The 15,160-nt window shown below is 58.2% G+C and overlaps 1 protein-coding gene across 4 annotated transcripts in view; it reads right to left on the bottom strand.

Moving 5' to 3' along the window:
• Window positions 1–15,160, bottom strand: part of CPEB4 (cytoplasmic polyadenylation element binding protein 4) — a 354,407-nt gene that overhangs the window by 271,856 nt on the left and 67,391 nt on the right. The window lies entirely within an intron of this gene.

The following is a 15,160-nucleotide window of genomic DNA, read 5'->3' on the forward strand; positions in this document are numbered from 1 at the left end:
GAGACAGAAGAGAATGCCCCTTCCACCCAAGGATCTGTACTGCCCGAGGCCGAACCAGCCCACAGAGAAAGGCCTGGTTGATTCTGTCCATTCGCCTGATATGTACTGTCAGGGTACGGTTCTAGTGACTAGACTGCCTCAGAGAGTAACGCAGATGAAAACACCTGTCCTCGTGGAGAGGAGAGAGCCGTGTGACAGCCTGATCAAACCGCGCCTGAAGCCTTCCCACCCTTAGACCTTTGAGGTACCTGAGCCAAGAACTTCCCCTAACATTTCAGCCAGTCTGCGGTGGCTTTCTTGTTCCTTGCCAAGTATCCTCACTGCTACCGCCATCCTCTAGGCGGGGTGGCTCCGGACCACACCCCGGGTCTGGTCACATTTCAGTCCACATTCAAAATGAGGAGGGACAGAAAAGACAGCATGTTCGTGTCTCTGTCCGAAAACAGGCCACCTCTGGGTGGCACACAGCTCTTACAAATAGCCGGGAAGCAGGCTCAGGATGGAAAAGGAATCTTAACAATCTACCCCCCTCCCCCCCCCAAAAAAAAAGAGATAAAAGGGGAAGAATTCCACAGGAAATTGAAGGGGAATTTGGGAGATAGAATGTAGCAAGCTTCCCTGGACCCCCTCCAGAGCAACGGGCCAGAACAAACCTCCCCTGATTAAAAGCACTGGGAGAGCCCACATATGAGAGAGAGAGAGAGAGAGAGAGACAGAGAGGGGGGGGGGGGAATGGGGATCTTCCCGCTGTCTCCGTGGAGAGATGTTTAATGGGTGGCATTTCCGGGTAGAAGTTATACACGTGGATAAGCATTTCCGGTTCATTTCATCCCCTGAAGCTCACCTGGGAGAGAGAATGCTCTGAATTTAAAGACTGCGAATCTCAGAGGGAAGGGGTGAGGGGGATGCGGGAAGAGATCAACCAAAGATCTTACCTGCACATATGCATTCCCTATGGACTCAGACAGCAGGGTGGCAAAGGCCTGCAGTGGGGCGGGAACCGGGTGGAGGGGGGTCCATGGGGGGGAAAAATGGCAGACATCTGTGATACTCTCACCAATAAAGATTCGAAAATAAAATACAATGGGTTTGGGTTTATTTTTAAACAAAAGCGGCGTTCTTGTTCTCCAGTTTGTAGGGTCCATCCAATAAACCTCATTTGTCTTGGAGTCTAATGGAACAGGCCCCCAACGGGGGAGGAGGGCTATCGGTTACGACACCAGTGTTCCGGGAAAGACTCATACAAGCAACGCACGCCCTTCTGGCCCCGGTGGAAGTACATGGCATCCCGTCATTGCCTCTTCATAACCAACCCTTTCACCTTTGCCGGTTGCCACGGGCCTTCTGCTCTTTCTGTCTCGCCAGCATCTATCCCACCGTCTTCCTTGACCAGCACCCCGTTCTCCTGGGGAAGCCAGCCTTCCTTCACTTCCAGGCCTTGTGTTCGGGTGAGGTCCTCGGACCCCAGTGCCTCGGGGCGCAGGGAGGGACCCGAGATCCAGACCCAGCCCATGAGAGCACCACACCCGCCTGGCCAGGGGGCAACTGGCTAAAGGCTGGTCACACGGCCCACCCCACGCCAATGGGGAGCAGCCCAACAACTCAGGTTTCAATTACGGGGAAAGACACTGTCTCCTTCCACGCATGCTGCTCAGCCGAGAGGAGGCCGGTCCGCAGCTGCCAGGCTGAGCAAGTGCGGAGAACACACCTGGGCCCCTAAACCAGCCGTGGGCAAACTACGGCCCGCAGGCCGGGTCCGGCCCGTTCGGCTGTTCTATCCGGCCTGCAGAGCCGAAAGAGCGGAGGGTTCTCTTGCTCTCCCCTCCGCTCGTTTACTTTGAATTTATATTAGTTCACACAAACACTCCATCCATGCTTTTGTTCCGGCCCTCCGGTCCGTTTAAGAACCCATTGTGGCCCTCGAGTCAAAAAGTTTGCCCACCCCTGCCCTAGACCCAGCAGCGCCTGAAGGCAGGCTCTGCCTATGGACTCTTAAGTATTTGACCCCAAAATTGTCCTGTTTTGCTTAAACCCGTTTAAGTCACATTTCTATCATTCCCAACCAAACTTCCTCGCTCACTGACCCCGCCTGATAAATAAAGGCTGCCTGAGGGTCCCCTTCCCCGCCGACCCCTGCACATAACACACTCAGTCACGGCAGTTTAGAAAGAGCGGAAGCCCACCACCCACCCCTGTGTCTTCTAAATGCTGCTTCTCTTTAAAAAGACTCCGTTCTCTGCCCTAGCTGGTTTGGCTCAGTGGATAGAGCGTCGGCCTGCGGACTGAAGGGTCCCAGGTTCGATTCCGGTCAAGGGCACATGCCTGGGTGGCAGACTCGATCCCCAGTAAGGAATGGGCAGGAGGCAGCCGATCAATGATTCTTTCTCATCATTGATGTTTCTATCCCTCTCCCTTCTCTAAAATCAATAAAGATATATTTAAAAAAATAAAAAAGACTCCGTTCTCTGCACTGCCCCCCTCATTGTCGCCACTCCCTGTGAACCCCACTTGTTCTTGAAGCCGGGCCTGCAGACCACCCACCCGCACTGGCCCAGACCTTTAAATCAGGTGCGATTGCTGTGGCCCAAGATCTTTTTCTAGAGGAACCCAGCCTCCAGCTGCTGCACATGATGTTCTGTGGCCGACAAGGGAGAGCACCCCGAAGCCCTGGTCAACATGACTCCCCTCGGACCTCAGACTCCTGGTCAGCGCCGTTCAGAGAGGCGAGGAAGTCTCCGGAAAGAAGCGGGGCTTCCGCCACAGGCGGCAAGCTCTCTCCAGACAGCTGGCTGAAACCCGCTCAGCCCAGCCCTGCCGTCGCTGAGCGCCGTCTACGCACACTCACCATCCATCTCTCTGTTCTTTCCAGGAAAGGCCACTGCAGGCCCCCTCACCAGCTACGTGTGGCCTCAGACCCAGGGGTGTCCACATGTACCGAGGAAGGCCGGCCTCAGGTCCCCATGACATCCACTCCCTTCCTTCCACAGCGCTGGGGCCAGGGCTCTGTGACCCTCGGGGCGTTCTCCCCCTCCTGCCCCGCGGGGCATGTGGGTGAGCGCTGGCTCCCAAAGGTGTCCCGTCCTAATCCCTAGAACCCGTGGATGTGACCTTGCACGGAGGACAGAGGCTCTGCAGCTGAGATCGGTCGAAGCCCTGGAGATGGTAGAGTGTCCCATGCGTCCGGGTGGCTCTCTGTCACCACGGGGTCCTTAGGAGAGGGGGGAGGCAGAGGAGAAGCCACGTGGTGACAGAAGCAAAGGCGGGAGCGATGTGCCGCCAGCCGGCCACGCAGGTGGCCTCCAGAACGTGAGAAAGGCCAGAACAGCTTCTCCTTTCGAGCCTCCAGCAGACCAACACCTGACAGATCGAGACGTGTACGAGGGTAATCTATGCCGATGGAGGCCGCCGCCGAGGCACAGGGACCTCACTCAGATCGCCTGGGAGACGCCGGCAGCCCCGTGCTCAGCCCACGCCGGGCTCTGGCTCCCACGGTCTGTGGGGAAGGAGCTCCATGTGCAGTCTCCCACCCCACAGCTCCCAGGACCCCCGGCCTCCTCCTCTCCCCGGAGGCCCCTGAGCTCACACTCAGCCCTGCTGTCAAGCGGAGCCGGCGGGGAGCTCTGAGGAGCAGGGAGCTGCACCCACGGCTGCACCTGCATCGGACGCGGCATCTCCCCGACCTTGCCCTGTAGCTGCGCGAGGAGAAAGCGTGGCCGACACCTCCCGGGAGATGGGCAGTGAAGGAATGAATCTGTGTGTCCCAGTCTCCTGTGGCCTCTGGAACCACATACCGCAAGCTCAGTGGCTCAAAACAATCAGAAATCCGTTCTCTTTCCTTCCCGAGGCCGGGAGGCCCGGCGCAGCCTCGCTGGGTCACGTCAAGGCATCAGCGTTGGGAGCCCCAAGTACAGAAACTAGAGAACGTGGTTCTCACGGAATCCGTCAACACGACTGACCCTAAGTCCCAGCCCCCCAGAGGGAGCGGTGTGTCTTCCAGGGGCGCTCTCTGGCCTCTTCAGGCCAGTCCTGTCCCCGGTGCCAAAGCCGTGCCGGCAGGGGTCCTAGCGACCTCCTCCCGGTCACGTGCTCACGGGCCCCCTCCCCACGGGACCCCTGGCTGCGACCTAGCGGATTCCCACCGTGCACCCGTGCGGGGGAGCCTTGCTGGAGAGCGGCTCCTCCTGGACAGCGCCCAACGGGCCGTGGCCGGTCCTCCCCGGCTGTGACCCAGCGCCCAGAGCAGCTCTCCGCTCCGACAGCCTTGCCTTCGGACCAGCAGAACAGAATGTTCCCTGTCCCCACAGACCAAACACAGGCACCGGGAGAGGGTGGCCCTGGGGCACGGCCGTTCATATGCCAACACACTGTGCCCTCTGCCAAGATGCTCTCACGGGCAAAAACTCCAACAAGGACAACGTGGAGGTACAACGCCTCTGCCTCCTGGCATGAACATGGCACCAGGAGAGAGCACTGCCTGTGCGCCTTCCCCACAGCACGGGGCGGCCCGGCCGGTGACGGAGGATGTGCACTCTGCAGACAGCATCTCCTTCGGTCCTGCCAGCAGCCGGGAGGAATCAGGCCCCGGGGGTCTGCATTCCCCTTTACGGGCGAGGACACTGAGTGCACAGAGTAATCTGGCAACTTCATTTACTCCGCCCGGCCCTTCTGTTGTTTCCAACAACTGCTGTCCACCCGCAGAGCTGCCACATCCACGCACGCGGGACACTTCTCCCCCAACGCCCGGCGCGAAGGGCTCTGCTCTCTCCTGCTGCCCCCGTGATGCTCCCTCTCCTGCAGCAGCCGGACGTTCCGGGCCCTCCCCGCTAGGAGGAGATGACATCACACAAGAATGTCTCCCACCTTGACTTTCCAAGGTGCCGTCCCTTCCAGACACGGAGAGGGCCTCGCAGAGACGACACAACAGACTCAGGAGAAGCCGCGACCTGGAACAGCAGAGCTTCCCACCACCCCTGGGCCACCCCATAGCCAGGGTCCAGGTTCCTCAGACCTGGGGAGGGAAAGAGTGAGGGCAAAGCAAGGGAGGGACTCGGCCAAAGAGGAGGCAGAGGATGGCAGTCCCAGGCCGTTTTCCCCAAACTTCCGTCCCCTATGTGTCAACGCCGCGCAGGTTTGCTGTGACTTCTCACCTGGGCGGTATTTACCTGCCATTTCCCTTTAAGTGGACGGTAAGAGTGGAGCACAGAGGACTCCAGGACAGTGCGACGCCCCGCGGGATGCTGTGATGATGAAGAGGTGTCGCTACCCATGGGTCCTCGTCCACATGTGCAACCTCAGGAGGGAACCCGAAGGTACACCACGGACTGTGGGTGATCATGACACGTCTCAGGAGGTGCATCGACTGGATCAGACGCACCACCCTGGCGGGGGATGTGACAGTAGGGGGGGGGGCGGGCAGGGAAGCTTCTGGGCCTCCCTCCCAACGTTGCTGCGAACCTAACTGCTCTAAAAAACTAAATTCTCAATTTAAAAAAAGAAAGAAAGAAAAATAACTCCTTTTGAAACTAGCTTCCTCTTAAGCAATAATATTCTTAAAATCGTAGACGTGACGTGCTATTATTACACTTTTCTAATGCTCATGAAAATAAATACATTCCCAACAAACATTTATTTATTTCTTTTAAATATATTGCATTGATTTCAGAGAGGAAGAGAAAGATAGAAACATCAATGAGAGAGAATCATTGATCAGCTGCCTCCTGTACGCCCCCTACTAGGGATCAAGCCCGCAACCCGGGCATGTGCCCCTGACCAGAATCAAACCCAGGGAATCAAACCCAGGACCCTTCAGTCCGCAGGCTGACGCTCTATCCACTGAGCCACACCAGCTGGGGCTGAACACTGTTTTAATGGTCACAGATCACTCCATGCTCACCCACGGAGGAGATGGGTGTCAGTGTCACCTGGGACCACGCTGCCCCTCAGGCGGAGCCCTGGGCACACGGAGCATGCCCAGGAGGGTTGCCCTGGGCAACCACAGGAAGCCATGGGCCAGGCTGGGGCTTGTGCTGAAATTGCCGAGAACACAAAAGCTGACCCCGCCCCCCCCCCCCCCCCCCGCCCCGGCCCCGACACAGGCCCTGCTCTCACCGAAGCAGCGTGCTCTCTAAGACTTCTGGTGTGGGACGAACTGGGAAATAAACCCCTTTCACACATTCCTGGGTGCACCCGTGCGTTTACTGCCACCAGAGCACCCTGACCTTTGGATCTCACAGGCGGCGAATGACCGGAGAGCGGCTCCCTCCGGAAAACACGAAGGCTGTGTCCCCGTGGAGCTGTTTGGTTTTGCTGGGTCTACCAAGGCCCATGCCCGCAGGGGCCAGGCAGACGGTGAGTGGACTGGGTCTGGAGGTGGAGAAGCCGCAATGCCAGCAGGTTGACTAATGGCCACTGACACTCGGCCTCGGGAAGGGAGAGGCGAGAGGGAATGGTGGGGACTGGGGAGAATGGGGGAGCAGGCATCAGCTTCACCTCAGTGCCAGCCAGTTGCTTCGCGCCCAGTGGGGACCCGCTTTGGCCAGAATTTCAGACTTTTTAAGGTCACCTGGAAAACGTTACCGTTATGGACACGCTCCTAGCTTTAAGCATGAAAAGAACAAAACTTTCTAGGAATACCGCATGGGCCACGAAGGCAGGGATCAGACCTTGCTTCTCGCTGGAGAGAAAACTGTGCACTGCTGACCTCATGGTCCCAACAGCACCTTGAGGAGGGCCTGGCTGCCCTCCTCCAGCCCTCACACCTCCCTGTCACACGGACAGCAAGTTATGTCATCTGAAACCCTCACACCCTTCAACTCTGTGCCCGAATCAGACTTCCCGGGGAATCACTCTGACGCACGGGTAGTGATGCGCACTATTTCCGGCTTGGGAATTTGAGTGAAAGCTCTGTGGGGCCACAGGAAGACCTCCCTGCATCCAGACCCAAGCTGCATGACCTCCCCTCTCTGAGCCTCAGTAGCCCCATCTGAGAAATGGGTACAATAGCTACCACAGTTACCCCACTGAGCTGCAGTGAGGTCTCAGGGATACATCAGGAAGCAAGCTCTTCAGGAATTGAGAAGCGCCCCACAATACCACGCCAGCTGACATCGATCATTTCTTAACTGTGGCATGGTCAACAGATCCAGCATTTTTAGATTTGGCCAGACAGGGTCAGGCTGCAGCAGAGGAGGCCAGGAAGTGGCTCGGGGCCTCCCGGACCAAGGGTTGGAGGAGAGGGGGTCTGGGGAGGGGTCTGCATCCATCGCCCGATGTTGAGATCATATGGGATGGAATCAGAGTGGGCAGCAATCAGTTGGGTCTTGGGACCTCACAGTGGCTCCGTGACAGCCTGCGGGTAAGGGGAACTCGGGATATGGTGATGTGAGGAGCTGGGGTCTGGAGGGAGCCCAGGAAATGCAGAGTCCCTGGAGCCTCCAGCTTTGCTCACTCGAGGTTCTCACTCCCCCACCCCCCGAGAAACCTCTGTCCCAACCACTCCGAGACACTGCGCATCCACACCCTGACTCAGCAATCACCACTTCGGGCTCTTCCCAAGAATCCTGCCAGTGTGCCAGCTGCAAGGCCTTCTGAGGGACCCTGTTGGAAGAGATGCCCCCAAATACTTATCTCGATCATGACGCTACGGCACTTGGGCCTCTGTGCTCCACCGAGAAGGGAGGAGGCCAGCGGGGAGCCTGCAGCCTGCAGCGGGCCCAGCCCCTCCGCCACCTACGACGGGAGCTGAGATTCTCCGGCGTCGGGGACGGATGTGTGTGGAGCACAGAGGCCCCCGGCTTCTTGGACGTAATGAGGAGCGAGACGCTTTGCTTTGATCTCTGCCCCAAGCGTGGGCCATCAAACTGCTCTGAACTGGTATTTACCGAGGTGGCTCCACTTTTAGGCAACATTGCACAGAGCACAGGAACCAGGGCTGGCACCTCCTGGGTGCAGCCTCCCTCGGCGGCCCAGGCCCAACCTTGTAGGTCGGAGCCCTGGCGCACCAACCCCAAGCAGGACATGAAAGGCTTACCGAGCTACATCTTTAATAATATTTTTTAAATGTTTAAGAACCACCATAAAAACCCATTGGATGGCATTTTTTTTTTCCACTTTGGCAAAACTAGAGTCATAGTCTGTGTTATTACAAACCCAACCGCAGGACGAGGAAGCCGGCCAGTCACAATTTAGCAGGTCACATTCCAGTAGCCTGGAAGGGCCTCCCAGCCGAGCGGAGATGCGTTCAGTCGCATCTGTCTTTTTCCACAGACACGGCTCCCCCAGGCCGCTACCGAGCAGCGCGTCCCCTTCCCGCCAGCCTCCGCGTGCCGGAGACCGACCTGAAGGGAGGGATTCTGTTTTCTCCAACCTACAGACAGGGAGGCCGCCGACCCCACGCTGCCGATTTAGAGTCTTTGGAGGGGATGGGAACTCTCAAAGGTCCCTTCGAAATGGGAGATGCTTTCAACCACGTCGCCATTCACACTTACGCATGCAGTGGTCTGATAACAGCGACCATGTATTAAGCATCTCCTCTGAGCCAGGCACTGGAGCGGTCACTTTAAATAGCTACTTAATCCGACGTGGAAGGAATTAAACATGGTGACGTTTGGATGTGGGGGAGTGTGGACCTGTGCGATCAGCAAGGGGCTGGGGTGGGGCTGGTAGGCTGATGGATGAGATCGACACCACAGAGAGAGAGGGATGGACACGGGGGGAGGGGTCACTCCCAACGGGGGACTGGAGAACCGGGTCACAGAGGCGACGTGTCAGTGGGATTGGGAAGGATGAGGCACCTGGAAAATACCCCGCAGAGCGCCTGCCGTGCGGCTGGCACGGGAAGTTTGGTCGGGGGTGGAGGTGACAGGGACACAGAGCGGGGATGTGACTGTGACGGAGCCTGTCCGGCCAGGAGAGGGTGGGAACGTTGGACGGACGTGGTCACGGAAACCCTGGCCACTGCTGGCCCTGCTGACGCCCTGGGAACAGCGTCCATCAGAAGACCCGGCGGCCAGTACCCGCTGAGCCGAGCCCACGCCCTCGGGGCTCCCCGGCTGCGCCCTGAGGCTGGCCCAGCAGGCGCGGCTCCCCCCGCCCCCCCGCCCGCGCTCCTCACGCTGCAGACAGGACAGCGGCCTGGCGAGGCCGAGGGCAGCCCCGATGCTCAGACCAGTCTCTGTCTTCACTCCGCTCCGTGCCACCTTCCCTGCCTCACGTGGGAGAGGGCCCCGAGGAGAGCAGGTCGCGAGCGCAGGTTTCCCAGAAAGACAGAGAAAGTCTGTCTGCTCCCCCCGGGGGACAGGGCCAGGCGGCCCGCGGGAGCCAAGTCAGCCGGGCCTGCAAGGCTCAGAGAAAGTCCGCGCCAGCCCCCTCCCGTCTGGGAAACATGAAAGGCGGCCTCTGAAGGGATCCATTAAAGGCAGGCCAGTGGCAGGAGCCCATCTCCCAGATGTGAAAATAAACACGGAGGGGAATGCCAGCACCAGCGCGGGCTCCAGCCTTTAAACAAATGCACAGCGAGCCGACGGGAGGGGCGCCCTCTGTCCTTCCAAGCCCCCGGAACCCACCCCGCGGGCCAGGCGGGTTCCCAGGAGGCCAGACTCTGAAAACCATGCAAGCACGCCCTTGACCCTCTGGGGCCCTGCCCGCTTGAACTTCTCCGCGGCCCACGGGCCAAGGCCAGTCGCCCAACCTCACCAAGCTGCGGGGGGCGGGGCGGCCTTCGGCTCAGCCTTTGCAAAGCAGCGGGAATTAAAGCGATTGCTCCATTCTGCTCTGAAGTTGGCATGCAAATAAATGGCGCGTGAACCAGAATCAACAAAACTGAGAGCCTGTGTTCACGGGTGAGAACGTGCCCAAGTGGGAGAAGACGGGCAGACACCGGGGCGCAGGGACGTGCCGGCCTGCCCCCCCCCCCCCCCGTGTCTGTGAGCGCGAATGGCAATGCCCGGCGTCTGCAGACACGTCGGGGAGAAAGGGAGGCAGATCCGCCAGCGGGTGAAGCCGTCCGGAGCCCAGGAGTGACCGAGGCGCCTGCTTTACCTGGGGAGCCCAGGAGGCCCGCAGCCAACCGCCACATCCCGCCTGGTCCCTGGGGAGGGCTGCGGAAAGGTGTGCTCCTTGAAGCCAAAGTCACACCCTTCCCCTCAGGAAATATTAAACTGCTCCCCCACCACGGGGATTGCCTTGTACCGTTCTTATTGTGGTCAAATACCCATCAATTCACCATCTGCACCATTTTTTAAGAGGACAGCTCATGGCATTAAGCCCAGGGTTGTGCGACCCTCGCCTCCATCTCCAGAACCCTCTTCATCCTGCAAACCTGAAACTCTATTCATCCAACGACGCCCCACGGCCCCCCGCCCCCCGCCCAGGCCCTGGCACCCACATCCCACTCTCTATCTCCATGAACTTGACTGCCCTAAGTGCTTCCCGTAGGAGCACTCTGACAGGGCCGCCTCCTTGTGACCGGCTCGGTTTACTCAGCCAGAGTCTTCGAGGTCCGGCCAGAGCCCCTCCTTGCTGAGGCTCAGCCGCGGCCCACGGGCTGCACACACGCATTCTGCTCCTCCGCACGTCCATTGCTGGGCCGCCTCCGCCTCTGGGCCCGTGTGAGTGATGCTGCTGTGAACCACGTGCGCAAACAGGTCTTGGAGGCCCTGCCTTCAGTTCTTTGGGGTGCAGATTTCTGTGGAGCAATGGAATGTCCCCGGAAAGGTGGGGGTGAGTGGAAGACAACCCAGCATCCTCTGAGGCTGAGCGGGTGACTGGAGAGCATGCAGTTACGAGCTTCCTCCTATTCAGATGAGACTCCGCACCACGCTGTGCGCCAAGAGGTGTGAGCCGGGGGGGGGGGGGGGGGGGGGGGGACTCCTCGTCGCCAGCGGCTGTCCGTGCCCAGGGAAGGCAGGGTTTGGGAGCCTCAGAGACCAGGTTCAAACCGCGGGAGGAGCCCTCGTCAGCTATATGGGTTGGGCACCCAGAGAACCAGGAAGACCCCCCCCTTCCCCCCGCTCCTCCCACCTCTTCCCCCCATCTCCTCCCACCTGCAAATGGCAATCATAACACGCTCTCCCCAGGGCTGAGGGGACGCCTCCCGCCGCCGTGCTGCGTGTTGTCAGCGCCCGGGAAACACAGGCTCCGGCTTCCTCGGGGCCTCCCTGTCCTCCTCTGCCTCACGTTTCTATCCGCACATTTCGGAATGCGGGGTGAGCAGGACAGGCGGCAGCTTTACCATCACCTGAGCGTCCAGTGACCTCACGAACTGCTCTGAAACCACAGGCCTCTCCCAGGAGAAGCTGGGGCTGCACACGCACCGTCCAAGGTGCCCGCTCCCTTCTGATGAGAGAGGGGTTTCCAAAGAGCGAGTCCTCGGCCCCGTGCGGCGGAGCAAAACTGAATGAGGTGGCCGAGGAGCGGACCCCCGGGACGCAGGGCGGAGGGCGGAGGTGCTGGACCCGGCAGTCCTGGGCGTCCTTAAAGTGACTTTGCTTCTCCACACTCAGCTTCTTCATCTATAAAGTGGGGCCAGGGACAGAGCCACCTCCTCGGGGACCAGGAAAGCACAGCTGGGCAGTGCTGTAAAGCAGCCATCACCAACCTTTCGGACCTCACGGTCCCCCAGTGGTCCGCGGACCGCTGCTGCAAAGCGCTTGGCATGGAGCCCACCCCCCTCAGCTGTGGACCCAGAAGAGATGAGCCAGGGCTGTCCCACAGTCCTCGGGCAGGAAGTGTTCATGGGAAGCTCGCACCATGCTGGGCCCCTCTCCAAACTGTACCATCAGCACCCCCACATTTCCCTTCATTACCTTCATAGCCTTTCTTATAAAGTTTAAAAGAGGTCAAAACTAGCTCATCCGTCCATTTATCCATCCATTCCCCATCCATCCTCCCATTCCCCATGCAAACTTCTATTCCCCATCCATCCATCCATCCATCCATCCTCCCATTCCCCATGCAAACTTCTATTCCCCATCCATCCTTCCATCCTCCCATCCATCCTCCCATTTCCCCATCCATCCTTCCATTCCTCATCTATCCACCATTCCCCATGCAAACTTCCATTCCCCATCCATCCATCCACCATTTCCCATCCATCCATCTACCCATTCCCCATCTATCCATCCATCCATCCATCCACCCATCCATCCACCATTCCCCATCCATCCTTCCATTCCTTATCCAACCACCCATTCCCCATCCATCATTCCATCCACCCACCATTCCCCATCCATCCTTCCATTCCTTATCCATCCACTCATCCCCCATCCATCCACCCACTCCCCATCATCCATCCATCCCTCATCCAACACTGACTGAGTGCCTACCCCATGCCAAGCCTGACGCCGTCACTGGGAACCAACAAATGACAGAACAGGCTTCCCCTCCGCAGGAAGCCACAGAGGACGTGGGCGAGGAACAAAAACGACAGGAAGAGCAAACACTTGTTCGGGACTCCGTGCTCGGACGGCTGCGGGCGCCTGTGCGTGTAACGCTCCTGCAGTCCGAGGCGGCGGTGCACACCAGAAGCCGCCGGTGATCTGTCAATGCCTAAAGAAATGCAGAGTTCAGATCCAGACGGGAGCATGAGAGGAATCGAGACAGGCGGTGGGTGAATACATCAGTGGATGACTAAGGCAGACCGGCCTCCCTCTGCCCTGCAAGGACATTACTGCCTCAGCAAGGTCAGGAAGCATTCGGACCTTGACTTCGAATAGCCAGTCATGAATATACCTCCTGATATGTCAGGAAGGCAACAGCATCACAACCATAAACCTTATACTCATCGGCTGTGCTAAGCACTTACATGGTGTGCCTGATGAGATCGACATTGCTTCGTCGGGCACATCAATTATACGAAAGGCCCCATTTTACTGTCAAGCACACAAAAATCAACTGAAGAATACAAGACAGCCCTAATCGGTTTGGCTCAGTGGATAAAGCACCCGCCTGCGGACCAAAGGGTCCCGGGTTCGATTCTGGTCAAGGGCACGAACCTCAGTTGCAGGCTCCCCACCCCAGCCCAGGTCCTGGTCTGGGCGTGGGCAGGAGGCAATCAATCGGTGTGTTTCTCTCACATCGATATTTCTCTTCCCCTCTCTCTAAAAATCAATGGAAAAAACAAAAACAAGCCAAGGGCACCATCCACTTGCCCTAAAGCTGACATGTGAGCTGGAATAGACATTAAAGTAGCACCAAGTTGACCCACCTTCTCAACATGTAACAGACTTGGGAAGATGGTCTCAGCAATCGCTTCTGAAGACGGTGCAAGAAAAACCAAGAGGCACGCATTGTCCTTCGAGAATGACGTGAGTGGGTCAGGGGTGGGCACTCGACCCAAGCCAGACCCCAAGAGCCACCCAGGGGGCTTCGGTAGGAACTTTTAGGAGGAAGGAGCCCTCTTTCTGATTAGAGTTTGGTCCGGAGCAGCCGACGCCACCACACAAGGCAGACAGCCCAACGGGGAAACAAAGGCAGAGGAAAGCCAGGCCACAAGCTGGAAAGAGAGAGATGCCTCAGCACTCTGTGCGAGCACCTGGAGCCAGCTGTGCCTGAAGGCCATCCTGCCCTACACCTGAGCCCACACACTTCTTAGTGTTTCTTCAGGCCGTGGAGTTGGGTCCTCTCCCTCCCCTCCACCCCCACAAAGAGACTTGATTCGGATACTCCCTTTGTTAGACACGCTGCTCGGTTGCTTGTCTCCATCCTTCTGCCTTCGAGGTCTAATTTTAAAGTTAAGGAAAGGCATAGCTTTAAAAAAAAAAAAAAAAGGCACAGCATTTGCATGCTCCTCATTGGAATTTCTCTGGCTGGCCATTTGGTCGAGCCAGTGACTCGAACCCTTTGAGGGTGGCCAGTCCGTCACTGTGGGCCAGGATACTGCGCAGCATGCGTTTATTTATGTAGGCATTTATTATTTTCTCAGCGAGTGGTTAACCTTTCATGATTCTTGAGGGAAAAATATTGGACATATCACCACCTCCTTCCCCCGCTTCCCTGAGGATTTAGGGCTGACAAAGTCGAACTGAATACTTCCCAACTTTAGAGAGTTAAAAATTAATCAACCCATTCCGCCTTCCAAGCCCTCCCCCACTGAAACACACACACACACACACACACACACACACACACACACACCCCTATCTAGTCGCCGAGGTCCTCTCCCCTTAGATGCATTCCACAGCGATGCCACAGATGCGTGCAACCCAGCCAGGTGCCATGGCTGCTGACTGAGGCCGTCTGAAAACCGGGAGCCCTTCCGGCCACCCCACCCCAGCTGTCAGGGCTCCGCTCCGCGAGTCCTCAAGTTGCTGAAATGATACGGGCAGCGCACATGTCACAGGGATCACGCCAGGCATCCGTGCGGCCTCGGCCTCGCGTGCTCCCCTGCTCAGCTGTCACAGCTGATTCGGCCCCGGGTCCCACCAAGGGCTCCCCAAGACAAGACTCACTCCCCTGCTCCCCGCCCAAGTCAGGATCCCCATCCCAGCGATTGTGACTGGCAATGCTAACCCCTCTGAAGTCACAGCCTGGACTGTCATTTTCTTAAATTCTCATCTGCATGTGATAAAATGTCCATCATATGAAACTGACCATCTTCACCACGGTTCAGTGTACTGTTCCTTACTGTTAACATCGTGCAACCAATCTCCAAACTTTTTAATCTTGCAAAACTGAAATCCTGTGCCCATTAGACAACAACTCCCCGTCCCCCTCCCCCAGCCCCCGGCCCCCAGAGTCCATGCAGCTCCTTTCTATCTCTATGGAGCTGACGACTCCAGGGACCGCGTATAAGCCGAGTCATACAGTATTTGTCTTTCTGTGGCTGGCTGGTCTCACTCGGCGTAACGCCCTCAGGGCTCACCCGGGGTGCTGCTGGCTCTGTCCGTTCTTCTGACCAGGCACCCCCGAGGGTAATGGCCGGGTCACGCGGTAGTTCCGGTTTCCATCTTCGGAGGGGTCACCACGCCGTTCCCGCGGCTGCAGTCCCATGCTGCTTTCCTCCAGCGGGACATGGCGCTCCGATGTGCCCGCAGCCTCCCCAGCGCGTCGCTCCCTGGGCTCTCTTTCCGTTTGGCCGTGTGAGAGAGCGGCCATCCGTGCCCAGGGGTGTGAGCCGGTCTCTGTGGTTTTGATGTTTGCCGTGACTCCTGGGGGAGCTCCC

The sequence above is a fragment of the Plecotus auritus genome (assembly GCF_963455305.1).
Source record: "Plecotus auritus genome assembly, chromosome: 6".
Taxonomy (NCBI): domain Eukaryota; kingdom Metazoa; phylum Chordata; class Mammalia; order Chiroptera; family Vespertilionidae; genus Plecotus; species Plecotus auritus.